Source organism: Rattus norvegicus, chromosome 6 (genome assembly GCF_036323735.1).
Source record: "Rattus norvegicus strain BN/NHsdMcwi chromosome 6, GRCr8, whole genome shotgun sequence".
Lineage (NCBI taxonomy): Eukaryota > Metazoa > Chordata > Mammalia > Rodentia > Muridae > Rattus > Rattus norvegicus.
Genome location: NC_086024.1, coordinates 70,239,683 through 70,259,865, shown reverse-complemented (window position 1 = coordinate 70,259,865; position 20,183 = coordinate 70,239,683). Strand labels below are relative to the sequence as shown.

At 37.2% G+C, this 20,183-nt stretch overlaps 1 pseudogene; it reads left to right on the top strand.

Moving 5' to 3' along the window:
• The first annotated feature begins 19,659 nt into the window (after window positions 1–19,659).
• Window positions 19,660–19,874, top strand: LOC120093485 (U2 spliceosomal RNA; annotated as a pseudogene).
• The last annotated feature ends 309 nt before the right edge of the window (window positions 19,875–20,183 follow it).

The following is a 20,183-nucleotide window of genomic DNA, read 5'->3' as shown; positions in this document are numbered from 1 at the left end:
CACAGAAAACATACATGAGAATAACATTATAGAGTTGGGGCAGGTTACAGTTATGATTATATATTAATTTATATATATAAATATATACATGTAAATTAATAAGCTATGATTTTGAGACATATTAAAAGGTGTATGTGGGATGGTTTAAAGTGAGAAAATGAAAGGGAAAATATGTTATTAGATTAAAATCTCAAGTATTCAAACGATTTCAAAAAGAAAATAGGTATCTTTTACCACCAAGTTCTTGATGATAACCAAAGGCAATGGCAACAGCTTGTGGATTTCGAGGTTCTAGAGGCTCATTTAGCAATAAATCCACAATAGTTAGCCAAAGCCTGACATTTTACTTATAGCCTATGCTATTTAAGAAAGGAAGTACCTTAATTTAAACTCTTTTTTATTGGATATTTTATTTATTTGTATTTTAAATGTTGGACCCTTTTCTGGTTTCTCCTCTGGAAAACCCCTATCCCATGACCCCTACACTGGAATATTGAGCATACACAGGACAAAGGGCCTTTCCTCCCTTTGATGTTCTCTGCTACTTATGCTGCTAGAGCCATGGGTCCCTCCATGTGTACTCTTTAGTTGGTGGTTTAGTGTCTGGGAGCTCAGGTGTGTCTGGTTTGTTGATATTGTTCTTCCTGTGGATTGCAAACCCCTTCAGTTCCTTCAGTCCTTGCTCTAACTCCTCCACTGGGGTCCCCTGCTGAGTCTGATGTCTAGCTGCAAGCATTTTATTTTGTATCAGTAAGACTCTGGTAGAGCCTCTCAGGAGACTTCCATATCAGAAGCCTGTCAGCAATCACTTCTTGACACCCACAATAGTGTCTGGGTTTGGTGTCTGTATATGAGATGGATCCCCAAGTGGGGCAGTCTCTGGATGGCCTTTCCTTTATATGGTATGTGTGGCATATGTTTTAACAGACATTTACAGTGATGGATTTCCATATGTTTTCTCAGAGGTCCTAAGTGTTTGTTATTCCTGTTCATTCTCCCTCCTTTTCTCTACCCAAACATATTCCACACCAATTAATCATCCATGTTTCATTATCCCATCCCACACCCAGTTTTTCTAAAGATACCACATATTTAATAAGAGAATATGGAGAAATCAAGCTGGCATTGAACCAAAAGCTTCATTCTTACAGAATAATTTTGACAGTGCTGCTAGTTGACATGAATGCTACTGGTGAATTAAGTAATCAACCTCTATACTAGCTGGGAACTCGTCAAGCTATGGTAATAACTGACCTGGAAAGATAGAACCCATGATGCAATGGTGAAAAAATACTATGGGAGTACCATCTTCTTATGTGATTTAAGGCCCAACCCACAAGATGGAGTTTATACTCTCTGTCATCAATGAAGACAAGAACTCATGGGTGTGTAGGTATAGACACTTTGCAGAAGCTGCTACCATTATTCTGCTAAATGGACATAGCATTAAATTTCTCCTTACATGCTAATCTTTACATCCATAGATTAGACCATCTCACAACATTTATTAGGGAAGCTTCTTTTTGTAGCAGATGGAAATTTATACAGAGTCCCACAGTGCAAAGCTCCCTTCGACAGTAGATGGAAACAAACACTGAAAACTACAAATGGGCAGTGTGTGGCAAATGAGGAACCTTTGAAACTGAGTCCTAAATGGGACATACCTATCAAATCTTTTCCCACATGGCTCAAGAACCATTCAGAAGAAGAAGGAGAAAGATTGTAAGAACTAGTCGAGATGGAAGTCACCAAGGAATCAAGATATTCTGGAGGATACTGGGCTGATGTGGTACCTACAGGGACTGTGGTAGCATGCTCAAAGCCTGCACAGGCCTAATCCAGATGGGGTTCCAGCATGGAGAGGGGAAGTGCACACAAGTATCCACCCATAACCAAGAAGTTAGCTCAAGTGTAAAATACTCAAAACGTTACATCACTGTTCTCTAATGCACTATCATTGGGTTTACAAAACACAGCTAGGAGCAGGCAGTAGATGTCCAGCAGTAGATGTCCAGCAGTAGATGATGTCCAGCAGTAGATGTCCAGCAGTAGATGATGTCCAGCAGTAGATGTCCAGCAGTAGATGATGTCCAGCAGCAGATGATGTCCAGCAGTAGATGATGTCCAGCAGTAGATAACCAGCAGTAGATGACGTCCAGCAGTAGATAACCAGCAGTAGATGATGACCAGCAGTAGATGATGTCCAGCAGTAGATGATGTCCAGCAGTAGTTGTCCAGCAGTAGATGCACAATACAAAATGAATCCAGTGGCTCTTTGGAGGTATTTTTCACCAACATACTTTGTCCTCCCATTTGTTTCAACCTTACAAAGATTTTCCTTGTATTTATAGTTTCCAATTGTGTGTTTTTTAAATGAGATTTTTGTGTAAATGGATGTGTTTCTTATGTTTTTATCTAGGCTCATTTTATTCTATTTGCTTTGTCCCATCTTTTAATTTTTTTCCTCTCACTTATGTTTTCTACTGATAATTGAAAGAGAGATATGAATTTGAATGAGTGGAAAAGATAGTGGCAGGGGATCAGGGAAGAGTTGGGAGAAACCACAATCAGAATATATGGGATGGAAAAATCAATTCTCACTTAAAAATAAGGGCTAAAACATAAATTATATAAAACCCCACAATTGGTCAGGGTGTGGAGAATAAGAGAGTGTGAAATGTTCATCCCTAAGTGAGACATCTAGATCCATTTGGTCCCTACAAAGCTCAGAGATCATTATAAAAGAGAATGCAGAAGATTATAAAAGCTAGAGTTAATGAAAATATATTTTCTAGACACGAGAGGGCCTTTGTTCACAATGATTGTAACTGCATTTACAGGACCAAACCAGCCAAAATTACAACATAGGAAGAGAATGAGCTTAAAAAACTTCTCTGCTCCCTGAAAAATTACTGACAATTGGGAATCAGGAGAATGAGGAGTCATTTGTCTTCAGGGATTCAGATCCCAGGAGGTCACTCAGGTTCCAGTTAATGGTCCCATACCCATGCACATCCTGTCAGCACTCTGGATACATGGGTTTAACACAGAGATTGTGAGTCAACAGGGAAAATTGAGAGTGGAGAAGAATAAAAAATTAGAGAAGAAGAGTGCTGATGAATTTGGAAAAAGCCTAATTATATGTATCTATGAAACTTTCAAACAATAATAAGGTAACTTTTTAAAAGTTTATATCCTTAGTAGGCCCACATGTCCCACAACAGAAGAATGGATACAGAAACTGTGGTTCATTTACACAATGGAATACTGCTCAGCTATTAATTAATTTTGCAGACAAATGGATAGATTTCTGTAGGCAAATTTATCTTTTCTAGGTGGGTGGTTTATATCCATATCAATTGATTGTAAGTTTATTGTATAGATGTATTGTGGACTGAGAATTTAACATATAAATCTGATTGTTCCGTTACAGTTTGTTGAGTCCTAATTTTAATGGGTTGTTGGGAGTTTATACCATAACTGTTATGGAGTGGATGTTAGAAAGATGAAGAGTCCACAGTAAGCGAGCTGTGAGATAGGCGGTCTCTGTATGAAACTGGTGTGGCAGCGACCTGCCTAAATCAGAGAATATTTGGGGACAGCATGGAGCCACCGAAAAAAATTAGAGCTTGCTCTAATGGCCTGCTGGAACCGGAAATAGGGAGGGACCAGACCTCCAGAGTATGTGCAGGAACATGTTCTGAAGCCTTTTTATTTTTACTGTAACTCTATATATACCACAAAAAATGGTAAAAAAAAAAAAAGAAGAAATAGCAAAGGTAAGAAGAAAAATTAATGAGCATAAAATTAAAATCTACAATGAGTTTTGCAACAAAATTAATAGCTATCTCTTGAAAATATAAACAAAATCAACAAATACACTAAGATTAAGCAAAAATAGAACAAAGTCAAATAAAATCAAAGATATCTAGGGAGGCACTGCCAACAGAAACTTGAAGGAGTATTATAAATGAAATATATGCCAAAATTTTATGATAAAATAAATGTGTAATTCTTGGGCTCATAAAGTACATTAAGACTGAATCATAAAGAGATGGAGGACTAGAAAGGTCAATAACAAGAAAAGTTACTTGAACCAGTAACAAATGTTCGCATCAAAAGGAAAGCCTGGCACTACATGGTTTCACTATGTGATCAAAGGGTACAATTAAAGAAGTAATACCAATTATGTTCAAGTTACCAAAATGTAGATGGAGGGAATCTTCACTTTATAAGATGACAACATAACCTTGACACCAAAACTCAACATCAACAAAATGAGAAGAACCATGGGGAGCATATGAAAAATTGCTCAAATAAAATACTTGCAAACTGAGTTTGCCAATAAATTAGTAGATTCTTCAGTTGGGAATCATCACAGGGATACAAAGATGGTTGATATATCCAAATAACAAAGGGGAAAATTAATCTGTTAATTTTTAAAATATGTATTGAGGCATTTGATTAAATTTAATATTCTAAGATGAGCAGAAAGCAGTGTGAAAGATAAAGTGTCAGAAATAAATTCCAATAAAAGCAATTCCTGATAAAATAATCAATAACTGGATTTCTGGTGGAAAAGCTAAAGTTGTCTCCCTAAAAGAGGAAAAATAAAGGGCTGTTCACTTTTTTTTTTATTAACTTGAGTGTTTCTTATTTACATTTCGAGTGTTATTCCCTTTCCCGGTTTCCAGGCAAACATCCCCCTAATCCCTCCCCCTCCCCTTCTTTATGGGTGTTCCCCTCCCCACCCTCCCCCCATTACTGCCCTCCCCCCAACAATCACGTTCACTGGGGGTTCATTCTTAGCAGGACCAAGGGCTTCCCCTTCCACTGGTGATCTTACTAGAATATTCATTGCTACCTATGAGGTCAGAGTCCAGGGTCAGTCCATGTATAGTCTTTAGGTAGTGGCTTAGTCCCTGGAAGCTCTGGTTGATTGGCATTGTTGTTCATAAGGGGTATCGAGCTCCTTCAAGCTCTTCGAGTTCTTTCTCTGATTCCTTCAACAGGGGTCCCGTTCTCAGTTCAGTGGTTTGCTGCTGGCATTCGCCCCTGTATTTGCTGTATTCTGGCTGTGTCTCTCAGGAGCGATATACATCCGGCTCCTGTCGGCCTGCACTTCTTTGCTGCATTCATCTTGTCTAATTGGATGGCTGTATATGTATGGGCCACATGTGTGGGGCAGGCTCTGAATGGTGTTCCTTCTGTGTCTGTTTTAATCTTTGCCTCTCTATTCCCTGCCAAGGGTATTCTTGTTCCCCTTTTAAAGAAGGAGTGAAGCATTCACATTTTGATCATCCGTCTTGAGTTTCATTTGTTCTAGGCATCTAGGGTAATTCAAGCATTTGGGCTAATAGCCACTTATCAATGAGTGCATACCATGTATGTCTTTCTGTGATTGGGTTAGCTCACTCAGGATGATGTTTTCCAGTTCCAACCATTTGCCTACGAATTTCATAAAGTCGTTGTTTTTGATAGCTGAGTAATATTCCATTGTGTAGATGTACCACATTTTATGTATCCATTCCTCTGTTGAAGGGCATCTGGGTTCTTTCCAGCTTCTGGCTATTATAAATAAGGCTGCAATGAACATAGTGGAGCACGTGTCTTTTTTATATGTTGGGGCATCTTTTGGGTATATGCCCAAGAGAGGTATAGCTGGGTCCTCAGGTAGTTCAATGTCCAATTTTCTGAGGAACCTCCAGACTGATATCCAGAATGGTTGTACCAGTCTGCAATCCCACCAATAATGGAGGAGTGTTCCTCTTTCTCCGCATCCTCGCCAGCATCCTGAGTTTTTGATCTTAGCCATCCTCACTGTTGTGAGGTGAAATCTCAGGGTTGCTTTTATTTGCGTTTCCCTGATGACTAAAGATGTTGAACATTTCTTTAGGTGTTTCTCAGCCATTTGGCATTCCTCAGCTGTGAATTCTTTGTTTAGCTCTGAACCCCATTTTTAATAGGGCTGGAGAGATGCCTCAGCCATTAAAGGCTAGGCTCACAACCAAAAATATCAAAGACAAAATTTAAAACGCTATTTGCAGGTGACATGGCTTTGCATATAATAGGTTTCTATGATGCCATCAAAATAATCAGAATTAATAAAAATTATTTTAAAATGAAGAATAGGCAGTTAATGAGTGAACAAAAACTCTTATATGTTATGAGGAACTACCTGAACCAGCAATCAATAAATATATGTTATGGTTATGTGGTCTAGTAATCCATATTCCTTGCTTAGAAATAAAAATCAGTATCTGCAAGAAACATCTGCACTCCCAAACATATGGTATATGCACAATAGCTAATAAACAGAAACATCTAAATGTGTGTCAGGTGATAAATGGATGGAGATAATGTCGTACAAATATACAATGAAATGAAATCCTCCCCATTAGCACAACAGGATGACGATGAGAACAGACAGGTATGGCAATCACTTACATGTGGAGTAAAGGAAAAGCTGTTTCACCAGAAGTGGAGAGTGGAATTGTGGGTTACCAGAAGCTGCGGGCAGAAACATGGGGAAAAATCTGGGAAGGTTTATCAGTGAGTATTAATATGCACATCACAGTAAGAGGAACAATGAACAGAAATTCCAGTGTGCTATTGCTCTATGGGCTGCTAGTGCAAAAAACAATAAATGTTTCCTTTCAAATAGCTAAAGGGAAAGCTTCAAAAGATTTCATCATAAACATACATGTTTGAGGATTTGGATATGTTTAAATTGATGTATAAATATATACAAAAATGCACCTTTAATACACCAAAATGGCACTTTATATGTTTGGCAGATTTACACGAAAACAAATTCAACTTAAAATTTAAAAGTAAATTAGGTGTTTTTCTGTAAACTTAGACTATAATATTCTGGCTTTTACTACCTAGATTTTTTTTTAATTTTTATTTTCTTCTCTTTTCTTTCTTTCTTACTTTCTTTTTATCAATTTCAAACATGTATCAAGTGAATTGTGATATTTACTCTTCTCTCCAATGACTATTTTCAACTGTCTTAAACACCTGATGACCCCCTTCTCCCATCGAGTCCTTCCTGCTTTCACATCTTTTTAGTGTATACGTTGATGTCTCAGGCAGGCAGGCACAATCACTCTGTACTTGAGACTGTTGTGGCCATATCAAAGCTAAAATTAGTGTTACAAAATATTCCTCTCCTTTTTCCAACTCTTGCAATCTTTGTGTCATCTCTCCTTTTGTAATGTCCTATGGGCCTTTAAGGTCATATAGATAGGTGTCCCTTTAGAGGTTACCTATTTAACAGTCATTTATTCTCAGTTACTGCCATTGCAAAGAAACAAAAAAGTTTCTCTGACCATAGATAAGGGCAATGCTAATCCATTAGAAGAGACATAATTATTTAGAAGGCAGTTAAACTACATATACTCATTTAGGAACACATCAGAAACACAAGTCCTTCTAGGGTCTGTGACTTCCCCAGATTACAGCTTTCCAGCCAGTTTACAGTACAAGCCATGAATACTTTCTAATTGAGTGGGTTGCTAATCTAATTAAGTTGTTGGTTATACACTAAACATCTGTGTCACTAACAAGTGGAATAACTTACACTGCATAGCTGTGCAAGATGTTGATAGCATTTTTCTCAGTGTATCTCACACAGCACGTTTTAGCACTCTTGATAGACAACAAAGTGGATGTTTCCATCTCGGCTTCAGCTTGATCACTTTAAGTCTTATATACAATGTTTGCCATATCTTTAGCAATGGGGTTTTATCCTTTACTTTGGGATGCACAACCAAGAAAATTTTGCCCTAGATTTTCATCCTTCGTTATAAATTTTCTGCATTTCATAGTCTAAATTAAAGATTTTTTGCTCACTGTTAATTTCAGTGTAAGCTTGTTTATTAAATCAGTAACCCTGCTGGAGTTTAAGACTGCGAATTTTGGGTAGATCTTGCCAGTTTATGATTTTTCATTGTGTCCAATATCTTCTCTAGATGTTTTGTTTCTCTTCTTTTTTTTAATATTTCAGAGTACTGATGTCATCTAAAATTTCTCATTCTTTGTATTCACACATTCATGCTGATACTCATGGATATTACCTCTAATCTCAATCAAATTCATGACCCTTAAAAAATTACTTTAGTATTCAGTCTTTGTTTAAACTTGAACCTACACTATGAAAAGTGCGAAGGGAGTCAGACAGTTCAACAGGAAAATCTTAAACATTTGAGATCTTAGCCTGCAGTCCAGATAGGAATAAAGAACCTGACATTGAAGATTAGGTTTCAACAATATGGAAATAGATTTTCTTAATCATTTCATAGTCTACATGATTTGGGAAAAGCCCAAGCAATTTTGAAAAGCAACATTTTCAAAACCAAAGGATCTACCATGGCTTATGATATATGTTAACAACAAAATTTCTTTTTTTCTCATGATCCAGTGTGTTATTTTTATTCTGTAAAATTTGTTTATCTTAAAAGTAAATTCAATAATTTTGTTGTAAGTTTTAATTATGAAAAATGATGGCCGTCTTTTGGATTAATGTTAATATGACAGACCTAGTCTAGCAATGTTTTTTAACTTTTTAATGGATTTTTTTAATAAATTTACATTTCAAGTGTTATCCTCTTTCCTTGTTTCCCATCCATTAACACCCTAGTATATCTCCCCCTACCCCTTCTTCGATAAGGGTGTTCACCTATCCATCCAACCACCCCTTCCTGACTCCCCACCCTGACATTCCCCTACACTGGGAGGGTCTGGCCTTGAAAAGACCAAGGGCTTTTCCTCCCTTTGGTGCACAACAAGGCCACCCTCTGCTACATATGCAGCTGGAGCCACGGGTCTGTCCAAGTGTATTCTTTGGATGGTGGTTCAGTCCCTGAGAGCTCTAGTTGGATGGTATTGTTGTTCTTTTTTTTTTTTTTTTCTCTTCTTTTTTTTTTTTTTGCTTTTTTTTTTTTTAACTTGAGTATTTCTTATATACATTTCGAGTGTTATTCCCTTTCCCGGTTTCCGGGCAAACATCCCCCTCCCACCTCCCCTTCCTTATGGGTGTTCCCCTCCCAACCCTACCCCCATTGCCGCCCTCCCCCCATAGACTAGTTCACTGGGGGTTCAGTCTTAGCAGGACCCAGGGCTTCCCCTTCCACTGGTGCTCTTACTAGGATATTCATTGCTACCTATGGGGTCAGAGTCCAGGGTCAGTCCATGTATAGTCTTTAGGTAGTGGCTTAGTCCCTGGAAGCTCTGGTTGCTTGGCATTGTTGTACTTTTGGGGTCTCGAGCCCCTTCAAGCTCTTCCAGTTCTTTCTCTGATTCCTTCAATAGGGGACCTATTCTCAGTTCAGTGGTTTGCTGCTGGCATTCGCCTCTGTATTTGCTGTATTCTGGCTGTGTCTCTCAGGAGCGATCTACATCCGGCTCCTGTCGGTCTGCACTTCTTTGCTTCATCCATCTTGTCTAATTGGGTGGCTGTATATGTATGGGCCACATGTGGGGCAGGCTCTGAATAGGTGTTCCTTCAGTCTCTGTTTTAATCTTTGCCTCTCCCTTCCCTGCCACGGGTATTCTTTTTCCTCATTTAAAGAAGGAGTGAAGCATTCACATTTTGATCATCCGTCTTGAGTTTCATTTGTTCTAGGCATCTAGGGTAATTCAAGCATTTGGGCTAATAGCCACTTATCAATGAGTGCATACCATGAATGTCTTTCTGTGATTGGGTTAGCTCACTCAGGATGATATTTTCCAGTTCCAACCATTTGCCTACGAATTTCATAAAGTCGTTGTTTTTGATAGCTGAGTAATATTCCATTGTGTAGATGTACCACATTTTCTGTATCCATTCCTCTGTTGAAGGGCATCTGGGTTCTTTCCATTTTCTGGCTATTATAAATAAGGCTGCGATGAACATAGTGGAGCACGTGTCTCTTTTATATGTTGAGGCATCTTTTGGGTATATGCCCAAGAGAGGTATAGCTGGATCCTCAGGCAGTTCAATGTCCAATTTTCTGAGGAACCTCCAGACTGATTTCCAGAATGGTTTTACCAGTCTGCAATCCCACCAACAATGGAGGAGTGTTCCTCTTTCTCCACATCCTCGCCAGCATCTGCTGTCACCTGAGTTTTTGATCTTAGCCAATCGCACTGGTGTGAGGTGAAATCTCAGGGTTGTTTTGATTTGCATTTCCCTTATGACTAAAGATGTTGAACATTTCTTTAGGTGTTTCTCTTATGGGGTTGCTAAACCCTTCAGCTCATTCAATCCTTTCTCTAACTCCTCCAATGGAGACCCCGTATTCAGTTCAATGGCTACTAGCATTCACTTATATATTTGTCACGCTCTGGCAGAGCCTATCAGGACACAGCATTATGAGGCTCCTGTCAGGATGCACTTCTTGGTATCAGCAATATTGTCTGGGTTTAGTGGATGGATGTATATGGGATGGAACTCCACAGGTGGAGCAGGCTCTGAATGGCCACTCCTTCAGTCTCTGCTCCAAACTTTGTCTCCGTATCTCCTTCTATGAATGTTTTTGTTTCCCCTTTTAAGAAGGACTGAAGCATCTGCACTTAGGTCATTCTTCTACTTGAGTTTCATGTGATCTGTGGATTGTATATTGGGTAAATTGAGCTTTTGGTCTAATATCCACTTATCAGTGAGTGCATACCATGTGTGTTTTTTTGAGACTGGGTTACCTCACTCAGGATGATATTTTCTAGTCCCATCCATTTGCCTATGAATTTCATGAAGTCATTGATTTTCACAGCTGAGTAATACTCCATCGTGTATGTGTACCCGGTTTTCTATGTCTATTCTTCTGTTGAAGAGCATCTGGGTTCTTTCTAGCTTCTGGCTATTACAAATAAAATTGTTATGAACATAGTGGAGCATGTGTCTTTGTTGTATATTGGAGCATCATTTGGGTATATGCCCAGGAAAGGTATCGCTGGGTCTTCAGGTTGTACAATGTCCAGTTTTCAGAAGAACCTCCAGACTGATTTTCACAGTGGTTATACCAGCCTGCACTCCCACCAACAGTGGAGGAGTGTTCCTCTTTCTCCACATCCTCACCAGCATCTGTTGTCTCCTGAGTTTTTTACCTTAGCCATTCTGATTGGTGTGTGGTGGAATCTCAGGGTTGTTTTGATTTGCATTTCCCTGATGACTAAGGATGTTCCCTGATGACTAAGGTGCTTCTCAGCCATTCGATATTCTTCATCTGAGAATTCTTTGCTTAGTTCTGTATCCCATGTTTAATAGCTTTATTTTGCTCTCTGGAGTCTAACTTCTTGAGTTCTTTGTATATTTTGGATATTAGCCCTCTATCAGATGTAGGATTGTTAAAGATCTTTTCCCAATCTGTTGGTTGCAATTTTGTCCTAATGACAATATCCTTTGCCTTACAAAAGCTTTGTGGTTATATGAGATCCCACTTTTCGATTCCCGATTTTAAAGCTTAAGCCATTGGTGTTTTGTTCAGGAAATTTTCCCCAGTGTCTATGTGACTGAGACTCTTCTCCAGTTTTTTTCTATTAGATTGAGTGGATCTGGTTCTATGTGAAGGCCCTTGATCCATTTGGACTCAAGCTTTGTACAGAGAAATTAGAATGTGTTGATTTGCATTCTTCTACATCTTGACTTCCAGTTGAACCAGCACCATTTGTTGAAAATGCTATCTTATTTTATATAGGCTGGTGTTTTTTTAGCTCATTTGTCAAAGATCAAGTGACCCTAAGTATGTGTGTTCTGGGTCTGCAATTCTATTCTATTGATCTAGTTGCCTATCTCAGTACCAATACCATGCAGTTTTTATCACTGTATTGTTCTGTAATACAGCTTGAGTTAGGGGTGGTGATTCCACCAGAAGTTCTTTTATTGTTGATTATAGTTTTCGCTATCCTGGGTTTTTTGTTATTTCATATGAATTTGCAAATTTTTCTTTCTAATGCTATGAAGAAATAAGTTGGAAATTTGAATGGGATAGCATTGTATCTGTGGATTGCTTTTGGCAAGATGGCAATTTGACTATATTAATGCTGCCAATCCATGAGCATGGGAGATATTTCCATCCTCTGAAATAATCTTCAATTTCTTAATTCAGAGATTTGAGTTGCTTATCGTGCAGATCTTTCATTTGCTTGGTTAAGGTCACACGGAGGTATTTTATATAATTTGCGAGTATTGTGAAGGATGTCATTTCCCTAATTTCTTTCTCAGCCTGTAATCCTTTGAATAGAGGAAGGCTACTGATTTGTTTGAATTAATTTTGTACTCAGCCATTTTGCTGGAGTTGTTAATCAGGCTTAGGAGTTCTCTGAGGGTACTTTTGGGGTCACTTAACTATACTATTATATCATCTGCAAATAGTGATATTTTTACTTCTTCATTTCCTATTTGTAACTCTTTGACCACCTTTCATTGTTTGAATGCTCATTGCTCTAGCTAGGACTTTGAGTACTATATTGAATAAGTAGGGAGAGAGTAGGCAGCCTTGTCTATTCCCTGATTTTAGTGGGATTGTTTCAAGTTTCTCTCCATTTAGTTTAATGTTAGTTACTGGTTTGCTGTATATTGCTCTTACTATGTTTAGTTATGGGCCTTGAATTCTTCATCTTTCCAGAACTTTTATCATGAAAGGATGTTGAATTTTGTCAAATACTTTCTCAGTATCTAATAAAATGATCACATGATTTTTTTTCTTTGAGTTTTTTTTTTTTTATAGCAGACTACATTGATGGATTTCCCTATATCGATCCATCCCTGCATCCCTAGAACGAAACCTACTTGATCATGATGGATGATGGTTTTGATGTGTACTTAGATTCAGTTTGGAAGAATTTTATTGAGTATTTTGGAATCAATATTCCTATGGGAAATTGGTCTGAAGTTATCTTTCTTTGTTTGGTCTTTGTGTGGTTTAGTTTTAAGTGTAATTGTGACTTCATAGAAGGAATTGGGCAGTGTTCCTTCTGTTTCTATTTTGTCAAAATTTTTGAAGAGTATTGGTATTAGGTCTTCTTTGAAGGTTTGATAGAATTCTTCACTGAACACATCTGGACTGGGCTTTTTGTTTGGGAGATTTTTAATGACTGCTTCTATTGCTCTAGGAGTTATAGGAATGTTTAGATGATTTATATGATCCTAATTTAACTTTGGTACCTTATATCTGTCTAGAAAATTGTCCATTTCATCCAAGTTTTTCAGTTTTGTTGAGTATAGGCTTTTATAATGGATCTGATTTTATTCAATTTCCTCAGTTTCTGTTGTTATGTGTCCTTTTTATTTCTTACTTTGTTAATTTGGATACTGTCTTTGTGCCCTCTGGTTAGTCTGGCTAAGGTTTATCTAACTTGTTGATTTTCTCAAGAAAGTATCTCCTGATTTTATTGGTTCTTTGTCCATTTCCTTTTGTTTCTACTTGCTTGATTTCAGTCCTGAGTTTGATTATTTCTTTCTTTCTACTCCTCTTGTATATATTTGCTTCTTTGTGTTCTATAGCTTTCAGGAGTGCTCTCAAGCTGCTAGTGTCTGCATTCTCCATTTTCTTTTCGGAGCTACTCAAAGCTATGAGTTTTTCTCTTAGCACTGCTTTCATTTTGTCATGTAAGTTTGGATATGCTGTGCCTTCATTTTCATTAATTTCTAAAAAGCCTTTAATTTCTATCTTTATTTCTTCCTTGACCATGTCATCGTGGAGTAGAGCATTGTTCAGCTTACTGTTGTTTTTGTTGTTATTGAACACTAGCCTCACTCTGTGGTGATCTGATAGTATGCATGAGATTATTTCCATCTTCTGCATCTATTCTGGCCTGTTTTGTGACTAATTATATGGTAAATTTTTGCTTAAATCTATTTCTTCATTATTTCCATTAGTTTTACTGTGTTAGTGTTTAGTTTCTGTTTCTGTGATCTCTCCATTGATAAGAGTGGGCTATTAAATCTTACACTATTATTTTGTGAAGTGCAGTGTTTTCTTTGAGATTTTGTAAAGTTTCCTTTATGAATATGGGTGCTCTTACATTTGGAGCATAGATATTCAGAATTGAGAGTTCCTCTTGATTGATTTTTCTTTGATGAGCATGAAATATTCTTCCTTATCTTTTAGATAAGTTATTTTAATCGATATTAGAATGGCTACTCAAAAAATAAATAAATAAATAAAATGGCTACTCCAGCTCGATTCTTGGGATCATTTGCTTGGAAATTTTTCCCAACCTTTTACTTAGAGGAAGATATCTGTCTTTGTTATAGGTAGGCTTCCTGTATGCAGCAAAATGCTGGGTCCTGTTACATATCTAGTCTGTTATTCTATGTCTTTTATTGGAGAATTGAACCCATTGATGTTGAGAGGTATTAGGGACCAATGAATATTGTTTCCTATTATTTTTGTTTTTAGAGGTGGAATTTTGTTTTTGTGGCTATCTTCTTTCGTTTTTGTTAAAAAAATTACTTTCTTGCTTTTCTAGGGTGTAGTTTCACTCCTTGTGTTGTAGGTTTCCATCTACAATCCTTTGTATGAATCGATTTGTGGAAAGATATTGTATAAATTTGATTTTGTCATGGAATATCTTGGTTTCTCCATCTAAGGTAGTTGAGAGTTTTGATGGATAGAATAACCTGGACTGGCATTTGTGTTCTTTTAGGGTCTGTATGACATCTGCCCAGGATCTTCTGGCTTTCATAGTCTTTGGTGAGAAGTCTGGTGTAATTCTGATAGGTCTACCTTTATATGTTACTTGACCTTTTTCCCCTATTGCTTTTAATATTCTGTCTTCTTTTGTGCATTTGGTGTTTTGGTTATTATGTGACAGGAGGAATTTCTTTTCTGGTAAAATCTATTTGGAGTTCTGTAGTCTTCTTTTATGTTTATGGGCATTTCTTTCTTTCAGTTAGTGAAATGTTCTTCTATAATTTTGTTGAGGATATGTACTGGCACTTTATGTTGGGATTCTTCATTCTCTTCAATACCTATTATCCTTTGATCTTCTCATTATGTCCTGGATTTCCTGTATGTTTTGGGCTAGGAGCTTTTTGGGATTTCCATTTCGTTTCACTGTTGTGTCAATGTTTTCTATGTCATCTTCTGCTTCTAAGATTCTCTCTTCTAGCTCTTGTATTCTGTTGGTGAAGCTTGTGTCTATGACTCCTGATCTCTTTCCTAGGTTTTCTACCTCCAGGATTGTCTATCTTTTTGATATCATTATTGTTTATATTTTTATTTTTAGGTCCTTGATGGTTTTGTTCAATTACCTCACCTCTTTGGTTGTGTTTTCCTGTAATTCTTTAAGGGATTTTTGTGTTTCCTCTTTAAAGGCTTCTGTTTATCTGTGTGTTGTTGTAAAAATATAAAAAATAAAAATAGTATGGTTGTCTTTTATCCCCACTAGATCTGGCACCACAGTCCCTCAAGATATCTGCTGTATCTTAATTGTCAGTCACAAAGCCTCTCACCTGCTCTGCTCCATCTCATATCACATAGCCAAAGGCCTCTCTCTGATCCTGGCAGCAATCTCTTTACCTATCTAGTTCCCAAGGCCTGTTTCCATACCAGAAACACACATCCCAACTCGGTGGCGGCCCAGACCAGCTGCTACACACTTTCTTACACTTAAATCACTACATGAAAGAACACACAACACAATAACCTTTGGTCCAATTGATAAGATATAATTTTCCACCTAAACATACAAAGCCCAATACTCATTCATCCCTTAAAAACATTTATAACAACCTGTAAAGGTACAGCATGGAATCCTAACTTCACCCACCATATTGTCCTGCCACAGCCTCTCTCTCTCTCTCTCTCTCTCTCTCTCTCTCTCTCTCTCTCTCTCTCTCTCTCTCTCTTTTCCTCCTTTCAGTTCCAGTCTCCTCCTCTTCCATCAAACTTCTCTCCTGCCCATCCTTCTTTCTCCTCCAATGACAGGCCTTCTTCTATCCTGTACCTGCCCCCACCTGTATTCTACAAATTCAATAGGGAGAAGGTTCTGGTGAAGTCACCTGAGTCCTATGTAGTGACTGGGCAGCTGTCCTTGGGGCAATGGAATTAGCATCAAGATACAGATAACTCCAGGGCAAACCACAACACCTGTGTTGTTCTGAATTTCTTTAAGGGAGTTATACTCTTAAAGTCCTCTAACATTAACATGATATTTGATTTTAATTCAGAATCTTGCTTTTTTTCCTGTAGTGGGAAAAATGGGTTCTGATAAAGCCAAGTGGCTTTGGTTTCTGTTGCATATATTCTTAAAATTGCTGCTCATCATCTGCTTATCTGTGGTGTTAGCTGATCTTGCTGTCCTTGACAGTGGCTTGACCCTCCTATAAGCCTGAGTGTAGGCACTCTTGGGAGACCTCTCATTCAATGGGACTTGGGTATAGAAAGCTGTGGCACAGCTCTAGGGACAGATGGCAACTGGAAGGATCTTACCCCAGACTGTTCCTTGGTTCCTGTGTCCTGATGGCTCAGGGTCCCTCTGAGCAGAAGTGGTGGTCTCACCTGTGCTCTCAGCACTCCTTGGAGTCTAGATCTCTTTAGGAGGATCCTAGCACAGATAGTCATGGAATAGGTTCTTCTCTGAGCAAGACCATAAATTATGTGCCTTATAAACAATATAATATCATTTATCATAGTTTTGAAGTGGGAGTTATTGTTTAAAATCAGTTTGGTGTTGTGTGAGAGTCTGTTCCCTTCTGCATGAACAATGACCTCCTCTGGGAGTACAAATGGAGGGAGAGCCAACTTTCTCTCATTGGGTTCTATTTCATGAGCACTCATAATTAATCTACCTACTTCCTAAGAACCGATAACCTCCCTATACTCCACTTTCTAACATTGCAGTCACCTTAGAGGTAAGTTGACTTGTGAACCTGAGTGGAAAATGCACATTCAGATAATAGTATAAATTTACATGCAGGTTGCAAGGTGCATGCACTTAATGATGACTCAGTTCAGCTCAACTTCAGCCCTGAGGCTTTAGACAAGAAAGTGGAAAGTGAAATTATCTCCATGGAGATATTTGTCACCAGCAGTGCTATTTCTGCATATATATATATATATATATATATATATATATAAACATATATATATATATAAACATATACATATACATATAAGTTGTTGGATGTTTGAAAATATCTGGTGCATGGAAAGAAACATTTTCCATAATATATATGAAAGAATATATTCACATATGAAATAATATATTCACATAAATGCAAATAAAATATGAAAAACTGATAGTAATAAAAGGAAGTCTAAACAGTGAAAGAAAAAGAGAGGTATAAATTGGGGAAATGAGAGAGAAAAAATAAAAATATAAAGTCAACATTTTTGATAGTATTGATTACCTATTCTAACTTCTTACCCATCTGCTTATTAACTAATCAGCACCTCACATATTTTTGTAGTCTAAACTCCTAATGTGCCAAGTTCTATATAATTCATTATGGCCTTAAGTTAAACTTCTTGGCATATTTGGAACCTGAATGTCTTTGTTCAAATATTGGTGTTTCAGAAGCATTCACACAAAAGATTCATTATTGTCTCTACCATGTGGATTTCATTTCCCATCTGTGGCTTGCTCAAGGAATTACTGGTATATATGCTGTTTTTATCCTACAATTAGTAGACCCTTACTTCTAGTTATTTGACATATTTTGAGGTATAATAAGTTACTTTTCATTTGGTACCAATTGGCATCATGTTTATGTTATGAGATTATATTTAAAAATCTATGATAATATAATTAAACAAAATTAAAGTTGACCAAAAACAAAAAAACAAAAAACACAAAATGCCAAAGCAAGTGCTACATGGTCTGTCTACTATCTATCTATCTATCTATCTATCTATCTATCTATCTATCTATCTTTCTATCCAAAATTTAAAACTGATGTCAAATTACTAAAATTTTAGTAACTAAGTGATAGTTCTGTTGCACAAGCAGGTTTCCCATGCTACCTGTCCAATTACTGACAAGTCACTGCCTGCTTGAACCTTATGATCCATTCATTGTGAGGGAGATTATATATATATATATATATATATATATATATATATATACATATATATATATATATATATATATAATCTGACTTTTCAACTACCAAACTTTGTGTCTTCTTTTATTTAAAGCCAATTCATTGTTAAATTGTAAAGACCTGAAGTATTGTCAATCTACTAAAGTGAATATTCTTAAATAAAACTGACTCTTTCCTTCCCGTCACTTACCCATTACCACCAGTTCCTTGGATAAAGACTAGAAATTCATGCCTACCCCCTCATTCGATTCTGAGATATTTTTCTGGTTTGCAGTTGGGCAGAGCTTATTCATGCTGTGACAATAGTGATGAGGTCACCTTCTTAGTTCTAGAAAAATTAATTTATTGTATTCATCCACCACCTTGCGCATGTATAATCTTTCTGTCTATCTATTACACAATGATCCCTAAGCCATAAGAAAAGAAGATATGATATAAATGTCCCATTTAAGGGTAAACATTCCATTGACTCACTCTTAGAACTTGACAAGTAATGGGTGTCTGTGTTAATCACCATGTACTGCTAGAAGCTTCTATAATGAGGATTAAAAGATGCAATAATCTAAGAGCACATGGATGTTATTATGAATTAATTTAATAATTTATTCCCCCCTTATATCCATTCTTCTACTCTACCAGTCCTTCCTAGCTCATTATTGCCCCTTCCCTCTTTAATCACACTTTAGTTCATGTTCGATCATACAATAACTTGTTTCAATCTTTTATTGAAATTGTAGGCACCTGGAACAAAGCCTGAATTTTACTAAGTACCTAAAATGTGTGTGTGTGTGTGTGTGTAAAATGATTTTTGCTTTATGATTATCAATGTTATTAGAGTTATAAATAGAGCTTCTCTTTCTGCCTTAGATAGAAATTCTACCAAAGATTTCTCTGGGTCACATTTGTTTTTCAAGCTCTAAGCAGAGCTTTGGAGACATCCTAAGCATCAACAGTTCCAGATGCTATTTCCAGAAGCCAACACCTCATTTTTATAGCCTATTTTCAACTCTAACTGCTTTCCATTATGTAGTCTGTCTTTTTGAAGGATGTCTTTCATTTAAAATTCAATCATATCAAACCTTCTGTCTGTACTATAGAATAGAGGGACATTATTCCAAGTCCTGTGGCTTAATAGGTAGATGAGCAAATGTCCCTTTCCTCTCAATGTGCTGTGTCAAAGATTTCAGAAAATAATTTAGTCTAACACTCCACAAGAGGTTCGAGTCTTTGCCAGCGCTTCTGTTTCCTGGAAGAGAATTCCAAATTTAATAGCACAGTGTAGCATCAATTATTTATAATTAGTTATTGGCATTCAGGACTTGATTGTTTTGCGCTGAGTATGACTTTCAATAGCCTTTCCTATGTGCAGACCTGCAGCATTCCTTCACCTTTGTCATATTTCACTTCATAGGGACTTTTATGTTTCTCACTGATCCATTTTGTTAACGGCATTATACTGACCAGACTAAGTGAGAAAAAATTCCTAAGTCTCAACTTATACAAAAATAGTTGTGCTTCTGTGGATGGTAAACAAGTTTGAAAAAAAAAACAAGTAAAAGCTGTTTTTCTTAGTGACAGGGATGCAGCAAGTTAGGCCAGATAGAGACATCTCTTCTCAACTGAACAGTATCGCTTCTCGGCCTTTTGGCTAAGATCAAGTATAGTATCTGAACTGAACAGTAACTTGTTGCATTTGCCTCATTAACTAGTTATGAAATATAGAATGCCTAAAGGATTCCTGTGAATTTTGGAATCTGTTCTTCAGCTGGATATATGCATAACGCTGACCTACTTCCAGAGTAGCCCAAAACACTATTCATTTTGAGTAAGTTCTGGAACAGTAAGTGACATTGCATCAGGTTCATATTTTGTACAAATTATGATGCCACTTGAGTCATATAATCCAGCATAGCTGAGGATACATGGTGTGTCACAAGAAGGGGGGCATGCTATTCATAGACCTCTAGCAGGTCCCATAACACTGAGTTAAAGACTGTGTTCCTAAGGCTATCTATATTGTTGGGAAGCAATCCTTTTCTATGAAAGCCCTTAAGGTTTGGCTACCATCCTCAGCTGGTAACATCTCTCCTCTTATACAACAGGTTTTGGCCCTTTATTGAATCTTAAGAGAGACTAAACACATATGCCCTAT